Source organism: Nomascus leucogenys, chromosome 25 (genome assembly GCF_006542625.1).
Source record: "Nomascus leucogenys isolate Asia chromosome 25, Asia_NLE_v1, whole genome shotgun sequence".
Classification (NCBI taxonomy): domain Eukaryota; kingdom Metazoa; phylum Chordata; class Mammalia; order Primates; family Hylobatidae; genus Nomascus; species Nomascus leucogenys.
In genome coordinates this window covers 22,169,774-22,188,193 of record NC_044405.1, presented here as the reverse complement: position 1 = coordinate 22,188,193, position 18,420 = coordinate 22,169,774, and the positions used below count along the sequence as shown (strand labels likewise).

The 18,420-nt window shown below is 42.4% G+C and overlaps 1 protein-coding gene across 4 annotated transcripts in view; it reads left to right on the top strand.

Annotated features, from left to right (window-relative positions):
• HLCS (holocarboxylase synthetase) overlaps nt 1-18,420 on the top strand; it is a 241,156-nt gene that overhangs the window by 129,553 nt on the left and 93,183 nt on the right. The gene's annotated exons all lie outside the window — the stretch shown is intronic.

The following is an 18,420-nucleotide window of genomic DNA, read 5'->3' as shown; positions in this document are numbered from 1 at the left end:
AAAAGAGAGAGAGAGAAATGACAAGTGTTGAATTAGGGGCATAACATGGCTTGGTGGAAAGAATAATCCAGAGACTTTGGGACTTCGGGGCTCACTTCTGCCATTGCTGAATTCCTTCCTTTTGGTGAATCTCCAGGCCTTTCCTCTTCCTTCCCCTTCCAGGTCTGAGAGATGTGATGTAGGCTCTATAAGGCTCATCAGCCATGCGAGAGCAGCGATGGTGGCCCAGGCGCCGACTGTAGGAGCTGAAAGACAGGCGACCACACCACATTACAGGAGGGTGAGAGGAATGGATGCGGAGAGGTTCTGAACTTGTAGGTCAAAATGTGAAATTCGAAAGAATACCCAAAAAATCTAAGAAAATTTTGTAAAGGAAAACAGATTTATTATTAAGCACATGAAAAGATGCCCAACATCAGTAGCCATCAGGGAGATGCCAATCAAAACCACAATGAGATACCACCTCACACCCGGGGCTGTCAGAAAAAAGGCAGTAACAAGTATTCGCAAGGATGTGGAGACACTGGAACTCTTCCACACTGTTGGTGGGAATGTAAAATGGGGCAGCTGCTTTGGAAAACAGGCAGCACCTTGCAAGGTTAAACACAGAGTTAACCACGTGATACAGCAACTCTGCTCCTAGACACCTACCCAAGAGAGAGGAAAACAGAGGTCCACACAAAAACTTGCATGTGGATATTTATGGCATCATGCTTCATGATAGCCAAAAGGTGGGAACAACCCAGATGTCCATCAGTGGATGAATGGATAAATAAAATGCCTATTCATGTGATGGAATATTATTCAGCCATAAAAAGGAATGCAGTACTGATGCATGCTGCACCATGGATGAATCTTGAAAACATTATGCTAAAATGAAAGAAGTCAGACACAGAAGAAGACCACATGTTGTGTGACTTCATTTATAGGAAATGCCTAGGATAGGCAAATCCATGGAGATAGTAAGTATAATAGATTAGTGGTTGCCAGGAGATTGGTTGAGGGGGGTGGAGGAGAGAGGAATGGGGAGTGGCTGCTAATGTGTGAGGGATTTCTTTCGGGGATGATGAATCTGGAATTAGATAGTGGTAATGGTTGTACAACTTTGTGAAAGTATCAAGACCGTTGAGTCTTATACTTTGAAAGGGTGGATTTATGGTATTTGAATTATGTCTCAGTAAAGCTGTTATTTTTAAAAAGACAGGTGGTACAGAAATTCTAAAGCTTATGTCAGAAGTGATGCAAGAGGGAGGTACTCTTTTACAAGAAAGTGTAAGCAAACGAACACAGGAACAGAAAACCAAATACTGTGTGTTCTCACTTATAAGTGGGAGCTAAATAATGAGAACCATTGAGCACAAAGAGGGGAACAACGGGCCCTGGGGCCTACTGGAGGGTAGAGGGTGAAAGGAGGGAGAGGATCAGAAAAAAATCTACTGGGTACTAGGCTTAGTACCTGGGTGACATGATGGTCTGTACACCAAACCTCTGTGACATGGGTTTGCCTGTATTAACAAACCTGCACATGTACCCCTGAACCTAAAAGAAAAGTTTAAAAAGAAAAAAGAAAGTATAACAAACATCTCTTGGTGAAAGAATATTTCCATATCTGGAAGCACCTGAGAGCTTGACGGACCACATAGGTAATCACTCACAGGGACGTTACTTGGGCAAAGGGCAGAGTCTCTTGTAGGGGAGGGAAGGGGAGGGCTGTGGAGATTGTAGGGTCCAGAATTTTCTCATGGTTGCCTTCATTTGGGCTGTAGAGACACCGCCTGTGCTAAAAGGTAGGTTATATATGCTCTGTAATGAGAGGGACCACATTTCATTCCACTTGGTCATATCCTGTCTCCCAGCCCTTAGCACAGAACCTGGTCAGCATTCCATAAATGTCTGTTGAAATAAAATGAAGTAATTTTTCTGTCAACATAACCACCATTGGGAGAGGTGAAAAATTGAGAAAATGAATAGAATGTGTTTAAATTATTTTCACACTCATTTTATTGAAGCGCTCTGTAAAAATAAACCCAGGTGGACGGTAATTGATTGAGTGATAATTTCTAAGTAGCAAAGTGTTAAAGTAGATAAGTGCCTCCTACTGTGGAGAAACTGCCTGGCCAAAATCTGAACTGCTGAGGCGTTTATTTTAACACTGGGAAACATTTATTACCCTAAACTTGTTTCCATTCATACACAGCATCTATCATACCAGATGTGCCGTGTCTAAACTAGACATGGTTTAGAAAATGCAGTAATCCCTCTCTATCAGGTGAATTTCTAAGAGAAATAATTTTTCCTTTTTATTTATTGCTTTTTTTCTTCAGCCTCTCCTTCCAAAATAAAACAAAAGTTGCAATTTAGCCTAATTCATTTGACTTACACAAAATTAATATTAAATTACAGTGCATTTCAATTAAAAGTAATAATTAAAATTTGAACATCTCCAAATAAAACTTGAACTTGGGAACTTATTAACCATAAAACATCAGCAGCTTTCTCTACATGTTGATCTGACCAGTCCTGGCCACTTTTAGTGGCTAGTTTGGGGAATTAGCATGACTTCCTGGAGGGTGTGTCTTCCTGGAGGGTGTGTCTTCCTGGGGGGGTGTGACTTCCTGGAGGGGGCATGACTTTGGAGTCTGATCACCCTGGCTTGAGTCCTGCTCTGCCACTAACTAGCTGGCTGACCTTGGGGGAGGTTATGTGACCTCTCTCTGCTTAGTTTCCTCATTTGAAAAAAAAGGAATAGTAATGCCTACTCAGAATAAGGATGAAATCAAACACTATATTAGACACACCAGAGCAGGTGCTCAATTAAAATTAACCCCTCCCGCTGCAACATGTACTATATATAGGGTGCGTGTGTGCACACAGGCAGGGAACCCGAGCATTCTCGTCCAGCTAATTCTAACCTAGAGCCTGCTGTAGAGTGGACTCTGCATGAATATTGATTGAGTAAATATGCGACCTGCAAGGAACAATTTCAGGATGGGGTCAAGGCCAGTGTGTCCTTAGGCAGCCAGGAGCCTCCAGTGGTGTAATTGATTATTGCGAGACCGTCTTCTTCTGCATCTCCTTGTCACTGTGCCTGAACGCCTGCCTGAGCAGCATTGCTGCTGAAGGCTTCCCCACAAACATGTCTGCGAATGGTGGTTTGTGAAGCCCACCTTGGGACCACTTCTATTCCTTGTTGAAATCCTACAATTTTATTTTAAACGAAATTCAAAAGGTTGAGGGATACTCCTGGGTTTGGAGTTGGATGCCCTTTAGCCACAAGACAACTTGTATGAAAGTCACTGCTCTGTGCAGCAAGGCCACTCCAGCTGTGGTTTTGAGACAGACTTTTGAAACTAAAAGATGAAAATCTTCCATCTTCCTGCCTCTGCAAAACTCAGTCCACTTACACAAAAGAACAAGACTACAGTTGTCCTGCTTCCCTCTCCTCTTGTGGACCCTGTGGAGGTCCCAGTGGAGTTTGCAGAGTGGGGAGAGCTGAGGATGCAAGGCCAGACTCAGAACAATGGATTCTTCAGCTTAGAAACCATTTGTGAGAAGCCAGGGAGGTTCTAGGAGAACCAAGTCGGGAAAGGAAGAATGCCAAGACAAAAGACAAAACTCCAAGCTGGCCAGGCACGGTGGCTCACGCCTGTAATCCCAGCACTTTGGGAGGCCAAGGGGGGCAGATCACGAGGTCAGGAGTTTGAGACCAGCTTGACCGACATGGGGAAACCCCGTCTCTGCTAAAAATACAACAATTAGCTGGGCTTGGTGGCACACACCTGTAATCCCAGCTACTCAGGAGGCTGAGGCAGGAGAATCACTTGAACTGGGGAGGTGGAGTTTACACTGAGCCAAGATCACGCCACTGCAATCCAGCCTGGGCAACAGAGTGAGACTCCATCTCAAAACAAAAAACAAAAAACTCCAAGCCAAACACTGGGTGACTTAGGGGACTCAGAAGGTGTAGCCTGTAGATGACAAACCTAGTAGGAAGTCCTGCCCCAGTGGTTCCCAGCCTGTTGCAGATGTCCCAAACCTGGGGACGGGATGATGCACGAGGAGCATTTGGGAACAGACTCACTCTGCAAATTTGGGTCATTTAGCCTCTGGTGCGTTGTACATGAGCTTCCTCTTCATCTGGAAGGCTCTTGCCCTGCACAGCTGCATGGCCTGCTCCCTGTCTCCTGCAGATGCCCAGAGGTCCTCATGACAGGGTGGGCTCCCTCCCAGCCTGACAACAGCAGCCACCACCTCACTGCAGGCACCCTCCATCCACGATTCTTCAAGGCCTCCTCTGCCCTTGATGTATTGCGTTCTTTAACATCTGTCTCCCTCTCTATCACTTAAACCTTACAAAGTCAGGAACTTTGCTCACTGCTGTATCCCTGGAACTTGGATGACAGAGAGGCACAGTAAATATTTGTTGAGTGAGTGGATGCATTTCATAAACATATTCAGTGATGTTTCATTCGTTTCCCCCCAATCTTCTGTTTTCTGTAAGACATTGGTCTTTCCAACCTCAGTTTTATCAGTCGTGGCATTTCTTGGAAACAAGGCTTGGTGGTGAGGACAGAGTCCCATCCTGAAATTTCAAGTAATGTTTAGCTAGCAACTCATTGTGGAATTATCTGTCTTTTAGAGATGTATCAAAAAGGACTCCAGATAAGTGAGTGAATTAAATATTAAAATATGAATGAGGAGGAGAGGATAAAGTGGATATTTAGTCATGTTCTTTGAGATAAGATTTCTTAAGTTTAAGGGCAGTGAAAGAGATGTTTTATAAAATCTTGATGACTTTAAATATCTAATGAAAATGTTTAAAATATAATAAAAAATAAATAAGATCCTGGCCAGGCACAGTGGCTCACACCTGTAATCCCGGCACATTGGGAGGCTGAGGCGGGTGGATCATTAGGTCAGGAGTTCAAGACCAGCCTGGCCAATATGGTGAAACCTTGTCTCTATTAAAAATACAAAAATTAGCCAGGTGTGGTGTCGCACGTCTGTAGCCCCAGCTACTCTGGAGGCTGAGGCAGGAGAATCACTTGAACCTGGGAGGCAGAGGTTGCAGTGAGCCGAGATTGTACCACTGCACTTTAGCCTGGGTGACAGAGTGAGACTCCATCTCAAAAAACAAACAAAAAACCCCCGAAAAACTAACATCCTAAATTAAATGATGGCCAGCTAAAAACTGGGCTTTTATGGAGAAAATAGGATCACTGTGCTTTGATGAGGGAAGCTTGGTTGAAGCCACCAGAACTTGGGCCACTGAGATGCCATCCTAGGAGTGGGAACTCTGAGCAGGAGCCCCAGCGAGGGCCCTGGAGTTTTGGGGTGGGTGAACAAAGGAGGGCCGATGTGGGGACATTGGCATGACAGCTCATCTTCTTACCAAGCCTTGCTAAGACCGCTGGTATCATTGGTAACCTAGCTGGACTTCCTCAAGTAGTACACAAATGAAAGAGCAAACAGCATGAATTCTTGTGAACCTCTTCAGAATAGGACTAGTGATGAGAGGCTAGCAAGGGGATGGAGGTTCTCTGTATCTCTCCTACCCCACTCCTGCCTTCTGCCATTCCACCTACAGCTTTGGAATAGGATTGAACAAACAGAAAGGTTAAAGAAAGGGAAGGAGAAAGGATCTTGAAGGTTTGTTCATGTTCTCCTTTGGGAATATCGCTGAAGCAACTGACCTAGAACTGGAATACCTGGTGTGGCTTGGGTTTTGAAACGGCAGTGTTGAACAAGAGATAAGCAATCCTGATACAGGTTTTCAGACAGACCTCCATATTAGAGAAGACTTTAAACAATGTTGTTTGACCTATTTTGGTAGAGGCATTTATTGCTTTGCATGGCGCCATGTAAACTGAAACTTGTACATATCAGAACAGTGTCCTCACTTTACACAGTTTGCAATGGACATGCGTGACTTTCAGTTAATGTGGGACCATGCAAAGTGAGAACTGCCTGCATTAGCAAATTACTAATTTAAGGTAATCAAAGTAAGATGCTGCCTGGGGAAATTACCTTGTATGTATGACTGTGTGTGTGTGTGTGTGTGTGTGTGTGTGTGTGTGGTTTTATGTGCTAGTAAATCTTAGTTCCTTTGCGCTGGTTTTCTGATCTCAGAATACATTAGCTGTTTCATGCACTGCCTCATACCCGCCTCATAACTCGAGGTGAGGGAACATGATCCCTAGATGTGGTTTTCTCTTAACTAGGTGATTATTGGTGGTGGGTGCTATTTGGGCATTCATTTTTTTTTCCTTCCTTCTATTTTTCTTTTTGTTGCTGGGGGGACTGTGTTACCTTACTTGATGATATACTTCCTAGAACAGTTTATGTTTTTATGCTTTCTTAGTGTGTTAATTGGGTCTGGAGGGTTTCAAAGGACTACTATTGGCAGTGGTGTGTGTTATTTATGTCTTTTCGACCCATAGAAGCCATGGTATTTATTTGCAATCTGAGATAGTTTCTATTTTGGAAAGTCTCACCTATGTTCATTGCCATTTGCATGTCCTTTAAAATGAAAGCCTTCTGCAGTCTAAATACCAGAAGTGTTCTGATACTTCATAGCTGTTTTAACCCTGTAGGGGTCCCACCTAGATGTTCTGGCCTACCTTTTCCCCTCCAGTTCTCTTCCATGTGATCAAGTCTGGAGTGGCCCTTTTCAACCAAATTTGACCCATACTTTCAAAAAGCTTTTTGAAATATAAACCACATCCCATACAATTCAACCACTTAAAGCATACAATTAATTCAGTGGTTTTTAAAGTTATATTCTCACTTGTACAATCATCACCACACTCAAATTTAGAACTTTTTAAAATCACCCCAAAAAGAAACCCTGTACCCATTAGCAGTCACTCCCCTTCCCCCTGCCCCCTGCCCACCAGCCCTGGGTGTCACCATCTACTTTCTGTTTCTATGGATTTGCCTGTTCTGGACATTTCATAGGAATGGAATCATGTAATATGCGGCCTTTCACCTCTGGCTTCTTTGACCTAGCATAATATTTTCAAGATTCACCCATGTTGTAGCCTGTCCATTTTTTTTTTTTAAAACAAATATTTTGGGCCAGGTGTGTGAGCTCACACCTGTAATCCCAGCACTTTGGGAAACCAAGGAGGGAAGATCACTTGAGCTCAAGAGTTTGAGACCAGCCTGGGAAACACAGAAAAACCTCATCGCTACAAAAAAATACAAAATTAGCCAGGTGTGGTGGCGTGCACCTGTGGTCCCAGCTACTTGGGAGACTGAGATGGGAGGATCACCTGAGCCTTGGAGGCAGAGGTTGCAGTGAGCCATGATTGTGCCACTGTACTCCAGCCCGGACAATAGAGCAAGATCCTGTCTACAAACAAACAAACATTTTGTACTTCCACCTTTAACCTCTTTTTTTTTTTTTAGCCGGGGGCGTGCTCTGTTGCCCAGGCTGGAGTGCAGTGGTGTGTGATCTTGGCTCACTGCAACCTCCACCTCCCTGATTGAAGCAATTCCCCCGCCTCAGCCTCTCGAGTAGCTGGGATTACAGGCACACACCATCACACCCAGCTAATTTTTTTTTTTTTTTGTATTTTTAGTAGAGACAGGGTTTCACCGTGTTGACCAGACTGGTCTCGAACTCCTGACCTCAGGCAATCCACCCACTTTGGCCTCCCAAAGTGCTGGGATTACAGGCGTGAGCCACCATGCCCGGCCAACCTCTTGAAGTTGGATTTATACATTATATAAACGATCTATGCAGATAATTCTAAAAACCAATATAGAAATAAGTTAAAGAAAATAATATGCACCTGAATATGTGCTCATATCTGACTGTTCAAGAAGATGTGATGAAATAGACACATGCACCTATACAAAAAAAATCATGAATATGATGGCTGCAAGGTCTTGGGCAGCCTAGACACCATGAATAGTGTAGCCTGAGATGACCTGGTCTCAGAGTGGGAAACAGCTTGTGCTTGTATGGACTTTACCGAACTCCCCCTTGATTTACATGGTAGTCCTATCTTTGGAATATTTAGAGTTTAATACCGCTGTGCAGAAAGTACTTTCTGTTTACCCGCAAAAATAGAATCAGATTCTCAAGTCAGATCATTGTGAACAAGTATTTCATCTAAATGAGTGTCCAGTGGAATATTAAAAATTTGTTTTAATAGTGGGAGAATCTCGTTGTCCAGGGCTGACCATGTGTGTTGCAAGACATGAGTCCTTGGTCCCTCTGAGCACGACATTCTAGTCATTATGACAACCAGAAAAATAGAGTTCTGAAATGTCCCCTAGGGGGCAGTCCTGCACCCACAGAGGACCTTGCTATGGGGTCCTTCCTGTGACCTCTGCTTCCTCAGTGCACTTAGTACTTAAGCTTTTCCCCACCTTGAACTGCTCAAATTATTAGTCCTACTCTCATAAACAGGAGGAAAACCAGCGCCTAAGAAGTCACTCCCCCTGCAGAACTCCGAGGATCTGTACAGTCTGCACTTCCTTTTGATGCTTGTCTTACTGTTCCCTGTTAAAATGAGCTTTTTAAATGAGCATTGCTCTAAGCATCCTTCCCCCTGCCCCAGATGTGCCTGTCTCTGGTGGGAACCCCAGGAGCTTTTGTTCCTGTGATAGAGTAATAGGGTGCCATTATAGCAGTGGTTGTTCAATGTTCTTAGTTGTGTACCCCTAAAATACTTTTGAAAATCTGTAAATCCCCTTACATGTGTTTAAGCTGATATCTAACAGTTTTCATCAAAAGTTTAATTGTAGGATGTGATTTTTAACATATGACAAATATTGACATTCAAAAAGAGTCATGTCTTTCTAAAATTTATCCAATGAATTTAAATGCCATACCTATTTGATGCCTGCCATTATCCATTAAAAGTTATATGATACTCTTTTTTAGTAGTCAGAATTTTACATTGTTATTTTATCTTTTTGAACTCATATTTCCGTTCTTCCCCATAGAACGATATACTAATATAACCCATTTTTATGCTTGAAAATTCTTTTATTAATCACTCCAGGATACTTTTCTACAACAAAAACAAATGTTAATTCCATTTGGATGGAATTAATTTTTAAAAACAGCATTGCCACTCAGTTTTTTTGAAATGTTTATAAGTTATATGCCAAAAATTATATTGCACTCTCATCAATAATTATTTTTATTGACTTAACTCAGATCCTCCTTCAGTTTTGCTGAAAGCAAAAAACTGAACCCACCTGATTTATGAAAGAATCTGTTACTGGTTATTAGAGTTATTCACTTTATTAACATCTGAAGGATAGTTAAGAGACTTTATTGTGACTTACCAAATTGTTATCATTATACCTGTTAGTGCTTTAGTTAAAGACATTTAGTTTAATCTGCTGTACTTGAAACTATTTGAGAAAATTGAAATGGTTAATTTTAACACTATCTCATCAATATAATAACATACTTAAAAAATACTTGTATTTTATCCCATGTTTTAAACATGCTGTTATAAAAACCTTGATCCGTGGATTTTTTGCTGTCATCAGAATTTTGTATGACCTGTCTGTTGCCCCATGGAGGTTTTTACGCTTCCAGGATACATCCTTCCATAGTTGGACCCAGGGATGGTGAGCGCTCTCCCTTTCTTTGTCACGTGGGAGAAAGGCAGTTGTTTAAGGAGAGGTTTAAAGATAGAGCTTTGTGTGCCTGAACTCCAAGCTCGCTCTGAAATAACTTGTTTTAGGAAAGCACATATGGGAGAGTGAGGCTCTGTGGATTTTTGGCCCTTAAGACCATTTTTACCTCTGTGCCCCCTTGGGAAGGTATTTTTCTGCAGTTTGAAGGTGGCTTTATTTTAGGACATTTTCAATCCTATTCATCATGAGAATCTCGAGGTAATAGTGTGCACTGAGTCATAGGAAGCCAAAACCCATGACAAAAAGTTATGCTTGCATTGAAAGATAGAGAATTTGTGGTTTTTTTTTTTTTTTTCTTTTTGCTTTCCCTCCTTCCCCTTCTTCTTCGCTGCTGTGTTCCAGAAATTATTGGAGGTAATTTATAAATCTGTCAGGTCCTGAATTAAAATTGGGAGGGGCAAAAGGAGAAGCCGCATCAGAGACGTGCACCGGCAGGGATGAAGAAGCGATGTCCTCAGCGGGGTCCTGTATCTGAGGGATGGTTTCAGGCAGGTTGCATCTTTGCAGAACGTACCTAATGTGCACCAGGACTTGGGATGGGGTCCTCAAGGTCTTAGAATGTGGCTTAAGATCAGGCTTTAGAGGCAGATGTACCAAGGATCTGGTCCCCTGATCCTTCTGGTACCCCTCTGAGAGGTGTGGTGGGCTCTATGCTGGCCATAAAGTGTGAATGTGTTTTGGAGAAAGAACTCTGTTCCCTTACTGCTTTCACTTGGCATAGGAATTGTGAGAGCCCCTTGTCAGTGGGGCAGCAGCCGGCCTGGCACCAGGCAGCAGGACCTGGGGTGTTGGCTGCTGAACAGAATTGTCTGAGAAATCCAGCTGCCCTGTGCATGGACTTGAGGGCCCCTGGGAAGCTGGGGATGGTTCTCTCTGCCAGGAGAGAAAGCCTCTGGTCTCCTTACGTCAGATAACCCAGAGGGGCTCCCGGGTAATGTTCAGATAGGTAATCCAGCTTATCTCATCAGTTAGGAATTTGTCTTTAGATTTACTAACAGCGGACGTAAAGAAGTCACCAAGTCACAGATTAAACATAGAGAGACACTTAGAAAAAAGTAGATTTATTCTGAAAGGTGAGACCAGGCAGGAATTTCTTTGGGATCTTCATGAAAGAATTCCGTATGAGAATGAATGGCATCCTCAGAGCATCTCTGCAGCAGGAACAGTCATGGGTGCCACAGGGTGGCACTTTGACTTATAATCTGTCATCTTAAAAAAATCTCTTTAAATTTACTTAGACTTACTGAAATTTAAGCCTAGAGCACCTGGCATTCCTACATGGTCTCCCATGCAAGTACTAACCAGGCCCAACCTCGCTTAGCTTCCGTGATCCGACAAGCAGGGTGCCTGCAGGCTCTTATGGCCATAGACTACTGTTTTTCTACCTTTTCCCTAATTTTTAAAAATATATGTTTCTGAAATGTGGAGGACTCTTTAGCTTTTTAAAATTTTTATTTTTTTATTTTTGTGGGTACACAGTATGCATATTTTTATGGGGTATATGGGATATTTTGATACAGACATGCAATGTGTAATAATCACCTCAGGGTAAATGGGGTGTCCATCACCTCAAGCATTTATCCTTTGTGTTACAAACAATCCAATTATATTCTTTTAGTATTTAAAGATGTACAATTAAAATATTTTTTACTGTAGTCACCCTGTTGTGCCAGCAAATATTAGGTTTTTTCCATTCTTTCTAACTACTGTTTTGTCCCCATTAACCATCCCCACCTACCCCCCTGCCCCCCACTACCCTTCCCAGCCTCTGGTGACCATCCTTCTCCTCCATCAACATTAGTTCAGTGTTTTAATTTTTGGCGCCCACAAATAAATGAGGACATACAATGTTTGTCTTTCGATGTCTGGCTTATTTCACTGAGCATAATGACCTCCATTTCCATCCATGTTGTTGCAAATGACAATATCGCATTCTTTTTTGTGGCTGAATAGTACTCCATTGTGTATCTGCAGCACGTTTTCTTTGTCCAGAGTCATCTGTTGATGGACGCTTAGGTTGCTCCCAGGTCTTGGCTACTGTGAATAGAGCTGCAGTAAACACAGGAGTGCAGACAGCTCTTCAGTATCCTGGTTTTCTTTCTTTTGGGTATATACCTAGGATTAGGATTGCTGGATTGTATGGTAGCTCTATTGAAATGTAGAAGGCTCTTAACCTAGTGTCTTTCAATCTTTCATAACCTTTTTTTTTTTTTTCCGTGGAGGTGGGGGAGGTACAAAAAGCTTTTGCTGAGAGAAAACACAACCAGTTTTGGAGTGCACAGTTCCTAACCCACCCTGCCCATCACCTGTGGCCGTAGGCTACAGCCCCTCAACGACAGCACATCCTTCCCTCACCCCTCCAGCAGGGGTGGAGTGTCCTCGAAGGCCTCTCTCCCTTTGCTTCCCTGGCTGGCCTGTAGACCCTGACTAGCCCGGGATAGGGGAGCTCCTCGTTGTAGATTGAGGGTGGAAGGGACACAGAAAATGTAGCATGAACATTTGAGGGCAAGAATTCAACCAGGACTCACATACTGTTGACCAGTGTCACCCTGCTATTCCCTTGGACTCAGGACTTGTCCCCCGACCCCAGAATCTTAAGAGGTGGCTACAGTCCAAAACCCTCCCTGGGGGCACCTCTCCCTTCGCCCTTCCACAAGGAAGGGAACTGGGAGGAACGGGGGTCTCCGTACTCAGGGCGTTAAGGACAGGCATGTGTGTGTGGTCCATGCCCCGTCACCCTGCTGAATTGGGGCTGGCCTCTGGGAGGGGCTTCCCGAGACAACCCTGCAAGCCTGTGGAGCGTGGGGCTCGGGGGTGTAGGATAGAGAGCAGTCTCTCCGATTTTCCCTGACTCCCTGACCAGGGCAGGGGTTACGTAGTACCCAGCGTTCACCTTCCCTACAGCATGCTGAATTCTAAAGAGGAAACCCCACACAGGGCCAGACAGGTGAGCTGCCCCGGAGTCGCCTCCCCATTCTCCCTTTTGCTCCCTCCATCCTCCGAGTCCCTTCTTTAGTAGAGAACATTTGTAGAGAACATATAGTTATTGAAAGTGTCGGCAATAATGTTAAGGTGCAAATCCAAGTCTGACTCACTTTTAATGTATTTATAGGAAAAAAATGTTAAGCCTTTGACAGGAAAGTGGCCACTGCCACACAGAATATTTTCTGAAAAGTAATATCCGAAAGTTACTCACTTTCCTATTTTCTTCTCACCTCTGTTCTCTGCCTTCACCTCTGCCACCAGACCCATTTTAGGGAGGGGAGTTGGGCATGAAAAGAAGAAAGTTGAAAGGAACAAAATGAAGTATAAACCATGAGATAAGTACAGGGAGGCCAGGAGAGGAAGCAGAGGAGCTTTCTCATAGATAAGGCGTGCATCCATGCTGAGGCCCTTTTGCATCAAAGTGAGCTCACACGTCTTTTAATATCTGCCAGAAGCTAATAAGAGTTTGTATAGTCGAAGTTCATGATTGCAAACAACAGAAATTGACCTGGGTCACTGAAGCAGAAAAGAAATGCATTGGAAGGATGAATGTTGGCGAGCTCTCAATGTCGAGGGGAAGGTCAGAGAATCAGGCCAGGAAAGCAAGCCAGAAGCCAAAGACAGGCAGAGCCGAGTGCCGGCAGTTCAGTGGGGGCTGGGGTGGATACTGCCCGGCACTTGGCTGTGCCCTGATTACCCCTACCCCTGCCCCCAGCAGGAACTCTAGGCTGCCCTGGACATCTTTGCCACACTGGCTGGCATCCAGGCAAGCAAGTCTGCAGCCTCTGAGCCTTCCTTCCACCCAGATGCCCCCAGGGGCTCCTACCCGCAGAAGGAGGTACCAGGGTCCCAGCAAAAAGCTGCCAGAGTCATTCTTTTCTGCTGGATCCTAATGAGATTATGATTACGTTTAATGGCTTTACAAAATAAACCAAGTTCTATTTTTACCTTTTGATGCAAGTAAAATCTATATGTATATGCACATATATTTATGTGTAAGCTCTTTATAGTCAGCCAGTTGGTGCACCGTGATGGATGCATTGATTGCAGACAAAAAGGCCTTTTCCAGATATGTTTCTGAGAACCTGTGGCTCTCTAAGTGGGCCAAACTAGGCATGTAACAAACTACTTTAGTTTAACATTTTCTGGGTCATTGTTAAAATAACATAGCTTAAATGGAATTTATTCACAGTGCTGTTATATCAATATATTCTTTATTATTTTAGGATTAGATTTCCATGTATAACAAGAATGTTGTTATTGTCTTCATAGGGGATTTTATTATTGCCATTCTAGAATGGACCTTTTATTCCTTTGCCATCTCCATTTTCTCCTTCATTAACTAAGAAGCAAATTAGACTTGCATTGAGCCGATGTCTGCCAAATGTTATTTTTAGAAGCCTTCTCACCTCTTTCCCCATCCTTTGGGATTTCTTTTTTCTTTCCTTAAACTCTGTTTTGCCTTCTCAAATATTGCAATCAAAATCAGTACCATCCCAATATTAGTTCAATGTGTAAAGCAGATTTTGTATTTGCTCTTAGGATAGGAAAGGCCTTTCTAAGCTTACAAATCTAAGGGAAAATGATAAAAGAAAAAGGCAGATTGATTAGTCTACAATAATAAAATTCTCTGCATTAAGCAGCACTATGAAACAGGTTACTAATGGAGGAAAAATAGTTGGAATATAATCAAAAAAGTTTAATATTTTCAGTATACAAAAAGCTTTACAGTTGAGGCCGGGCACGGTGGCTCAAGCCTGTAATCCTAACACTTTGGAGGCTGAGGCAGGCAGATGGTTTGAGGTCAAGAGTTCAAGATCAGCCTGGCCAACATGGTAAAATCCCCTCTCTACTAAAATACAAAAATTAGTTGGGCATGGTGGAGCGTGCCTGTAATCCCAGCTACTCGGGAGGCTGAGGCAGGAGAATTGCTTGAACTCGGGAGGCAGAGGTTGCAGTGAGCCGAGATTATGCCACTGCACTTCAGCCTGGGTGACAGAGCTAGACTCTATTTCCAAAAAAAAAAAAAAAAAAAAAAAAAAATTATGTGGGCAAAGTTATGGAGAAAAGGGTACTCTCATACATTGTGCAGAATTAACACAATTTTTCTGGCGTGTCTTGTATATCACATACCTTAAAATGTGCATGTATTTTGACCCAACAATTCAGTTTGTAGGAATTTAACCCAAGTAGCTGAAGTGATGCAAAGTTTTATATGTGTGGATGTTTGTTGCTTTGCTATTTATAATACAGAAAATAGAAGCTGTTCTTGGTGTTTAATGGAGGTTAATTGTATATCCATTTGATTAACTGTTGCACAGCATTTAAAAATTAGAAAAGCAGATCAAAAAACAATACCTACTATATGACCCAATTTTGTTTTTGAAAAGTAAATAAACAAAAGGTTTGTGCATGCATTGAAAGAAGATGAGAAAATTTTGCCAGAATACATGAAAGGCAGTTCCCTTTAGGGAATAGAATTAGGGGAGAAATTTCCCCTTGTCTCTGCAATTTTCTGAATTAAAAAAAATTCTTATATGTATTGCCATTGTAAAACAGAAAGAAAACAATAAACCCTGTTGAAAGAAATAGAGTCACGTTTTTGGCATATCAGCAAGAAAATCCTCTTTCTGCTGGTTTTCTCTTTCTAGCTTAGTGATAGCCCAACTCTTTGGAGTTTTCACCCAAATGTTATTTTGGTTTTACAGTTTATCATATGCAGCTTTAAATAAAAATACTTTGGAGAACTTTTTTAAATTGACAGTACCTTAGATATCCATTACTTACCTTATATAAAATCCAGCAAACTGACTCCATCGTAGGATAGTAAATAAGATGCTGGTATTACTAAGTGCTTATTCTGACTTTCTGTACTGATGCTGCTGGCACCATGAAATTCCTTTTCAGTGATTCATAGAAACGAGTCTGTGCTAGAACTCAGATGATGTTGATCCTAGCGTGCTGCTATGACTGCTGGCTCTTATTTATTGATCAGTGTTTATACCAAATCCTGTGCTAAATACTTGATTTTTAAAAAAAGATTTATGCCCTCCAAACCTTTATTTCAATGTCAAAAATGCCATCTCTCTCTTCTGAACCCCAGGGCGTCTTGTCCATCCCTCAGGTTTCTGTCTGAAGCTTTATAATAAACAATGGTAATTTGATTACAAAAGAGAAAGATACCGTCATTTTATATTGTGGCTGTGGTGGCGTTTCCAACATCTCTATTTACAAAAGGAGAGATTTTAAAATTAGTTTAAGCTGGATAGCTGAAGCAGTGCAGCAAATGAATTAGATTTTTGTGTTTTTGAAAAGGCTACAAAAATTGTGAGAGCTGTTCCTGGAATGGCCTTTTGAAAATCCCCTTGCATCCTGGAAGAAGGATGAGCGGATGGCTCTAAATCTGGCATTGTTGGACCAATCGAGCCAAGAGGGGGTTTGTTGACAGGAATGTTGCTGAAGAACCACATGGAGTTGAGCTGTTTGCCTTCAGATTTAGCAGTTGTTTAGACAAGCGGGACTCTTTATTCTTGCTCAGACCTGAGTGAGCTGAGCCTCAAGGTTGAAAAGTAAAAAAGGGGATGTAAGGGAAAAACAGTTCTTTCTCAACCTAGATTTCTGTGCGGTATATTGACTTTCCTTCAGAATTTTCTTTGTTCTGAAAACTATTTCTTCCCATTCTTCTGCCTCAAGGATTCTTTTAGAACTTTTTTGTAGTTTCATTATCCACTCTCTGTTTCACCAAAAACAAAGCAAATAATAACAACAACAATATCAACAACAGCACAAAAACTGGATATACCTCCCCCTGAAAATAAACAAATAGAAACATTCAGGGGAACTGTCCCCCCTGGTTGGAAACACCAGTCTAGGCCCCTTGGAAGTGTCTTGGTGGAGGTCCCAAAGGTCTCAGAAGGAGGACAGAGGACCTCTACATTTATTGAGTGCCTAATGTATAGAAACTTTAGGAAACCAACATTTATTGAATGCATACTGTGTATTTTCTTTAGGAAACCAACATTTATTGACTGCCGCCAGGTATCAACTTTAGGAAACAACGTTTATTATGTGCCTACTATGTACCAACTTTACAAAGCCAACATTTACTGAGTGCCCACCACACATCAACTTTAGGAAACTAAATTTATGGAGTGTCTACTATGTATCACTTTTAGGAAACCAACATTATGGAGTACCTACTGTGTATCACCTTTAGGAACTCAACATTTATTGAGTACCTACTTTGTATCGACTTTTAGAGCTCTAGAAATGGCAGTATTCCCATTTTAGAGATGAGGAAACAGAGGCTTCGAGGTCACTCAGCTAAGAACTGCAGAATTTGAATCTAGGTTAGCCCAACCTTGGTTTTTTCTCTATATAAAGAGGGCAGTTGAGTGATCTGGGCCACCAAGAAGAGGTGGCAAAATATACTCCGGTGGCCATCACTTAGAGCTCATAGGAAGGAAGATAGGCCAGGCTTATTTCTTACTCTCCCAGAGGAGGCCATTTTGATGCCTGTGATACTTGGACTTTTTTTTACCTACTTAGCACAAGTAACGATTACACGTGCAGCTTTAAGAGAAATGACCTAGTAATGTTGAGCTGGACTGCTCTGCCTCTTTGCCGACCCTCAGTCTCTGAGTCCCGCTCCACCCTGGGGGCCAATTGTTGAGCAGCAAATGGGCCTTAGACTTTGTAGCACTGGCCTGGAATTAACCGGGAGCGTGTCCCTGCTACTACCTCTGACATGAATGAGCCTTGCATACCATGAGACAATTTCAGTTCTACCTACCTAGATGAGGGATGGTACAGTTTGCCGTCGTATTTACGGTTCATGAGACTTCATGATTTTCTAATAAAGGCTGGTGAAGGTGCCTAGGGTAGAAGTAGCAAATGCTCCCAGCAGTCCCGTCCGTACAGCTGGGAGCGCTGTTGTGTGCCATGGCACGGAAGTTTCTGAAGGTGACACTTGCCCATGTTCATTCTGGCTTAGAAAGGAAGCCCAGTATTCGGGATTCCTCACCTCCCTGGTAATATGGAACCCGCTTTGATGGGGCCGAGTGGCTGGCTGTGAGCATGGGAGGGGAGGGAAGGAAAATGAGTCATCGTGAGGCAAAAGGTGTGCAGTGACTTCTTTGAACAGAAAGTTTTCTTCCATTTAAGAAGAATAACAATCAAAAATGGACAAAAGTTATTAAACCCATTTCCTGGGTTTAAAAAAAAATTGTGGTTGTAGAAAATGAAAGCATAAAAAATCAAGTCCATGTAAGCTTGAAAAGAAACCCTCAGTGGTGGATTTGCACATCGGCTTTAATTGGCCCAATTGACCTTCTCTGCTGTATTTACAATTGCCTTAAAATTGTAAGCAGATGTTTGAAACCCCGTCTTTAATAGGTCTCCAACATCTGTTTCACCAGTGCTGCTGCCCACCAAAGCAGTTGTAATTAGGGAGCACCGAATGCATACATCTTTCCTTATGGACCCAATCGATCGGATTTCTCCCCACGGTATTAAAGTCGACCCCTATTCTTGCTTTTATTTGAATACATTTTGCAATATATTTTCTTACAAAGGACAGTATCCAGCCAAGTACAAAAAAAAAAAAAGATAGTCGTTCTCCATACTGAATTGTTAAAATCATGCCTGTATAAGTCACTGACCATGAGTGACAAAGATGTTCACACATACAAGCACAAACCCCTGAAAATAGTGAAAGCTTTTGTTCTTTCCTGTGGCTTGTGTATTCTAAACTAGGTGTTTCCTGCAAAA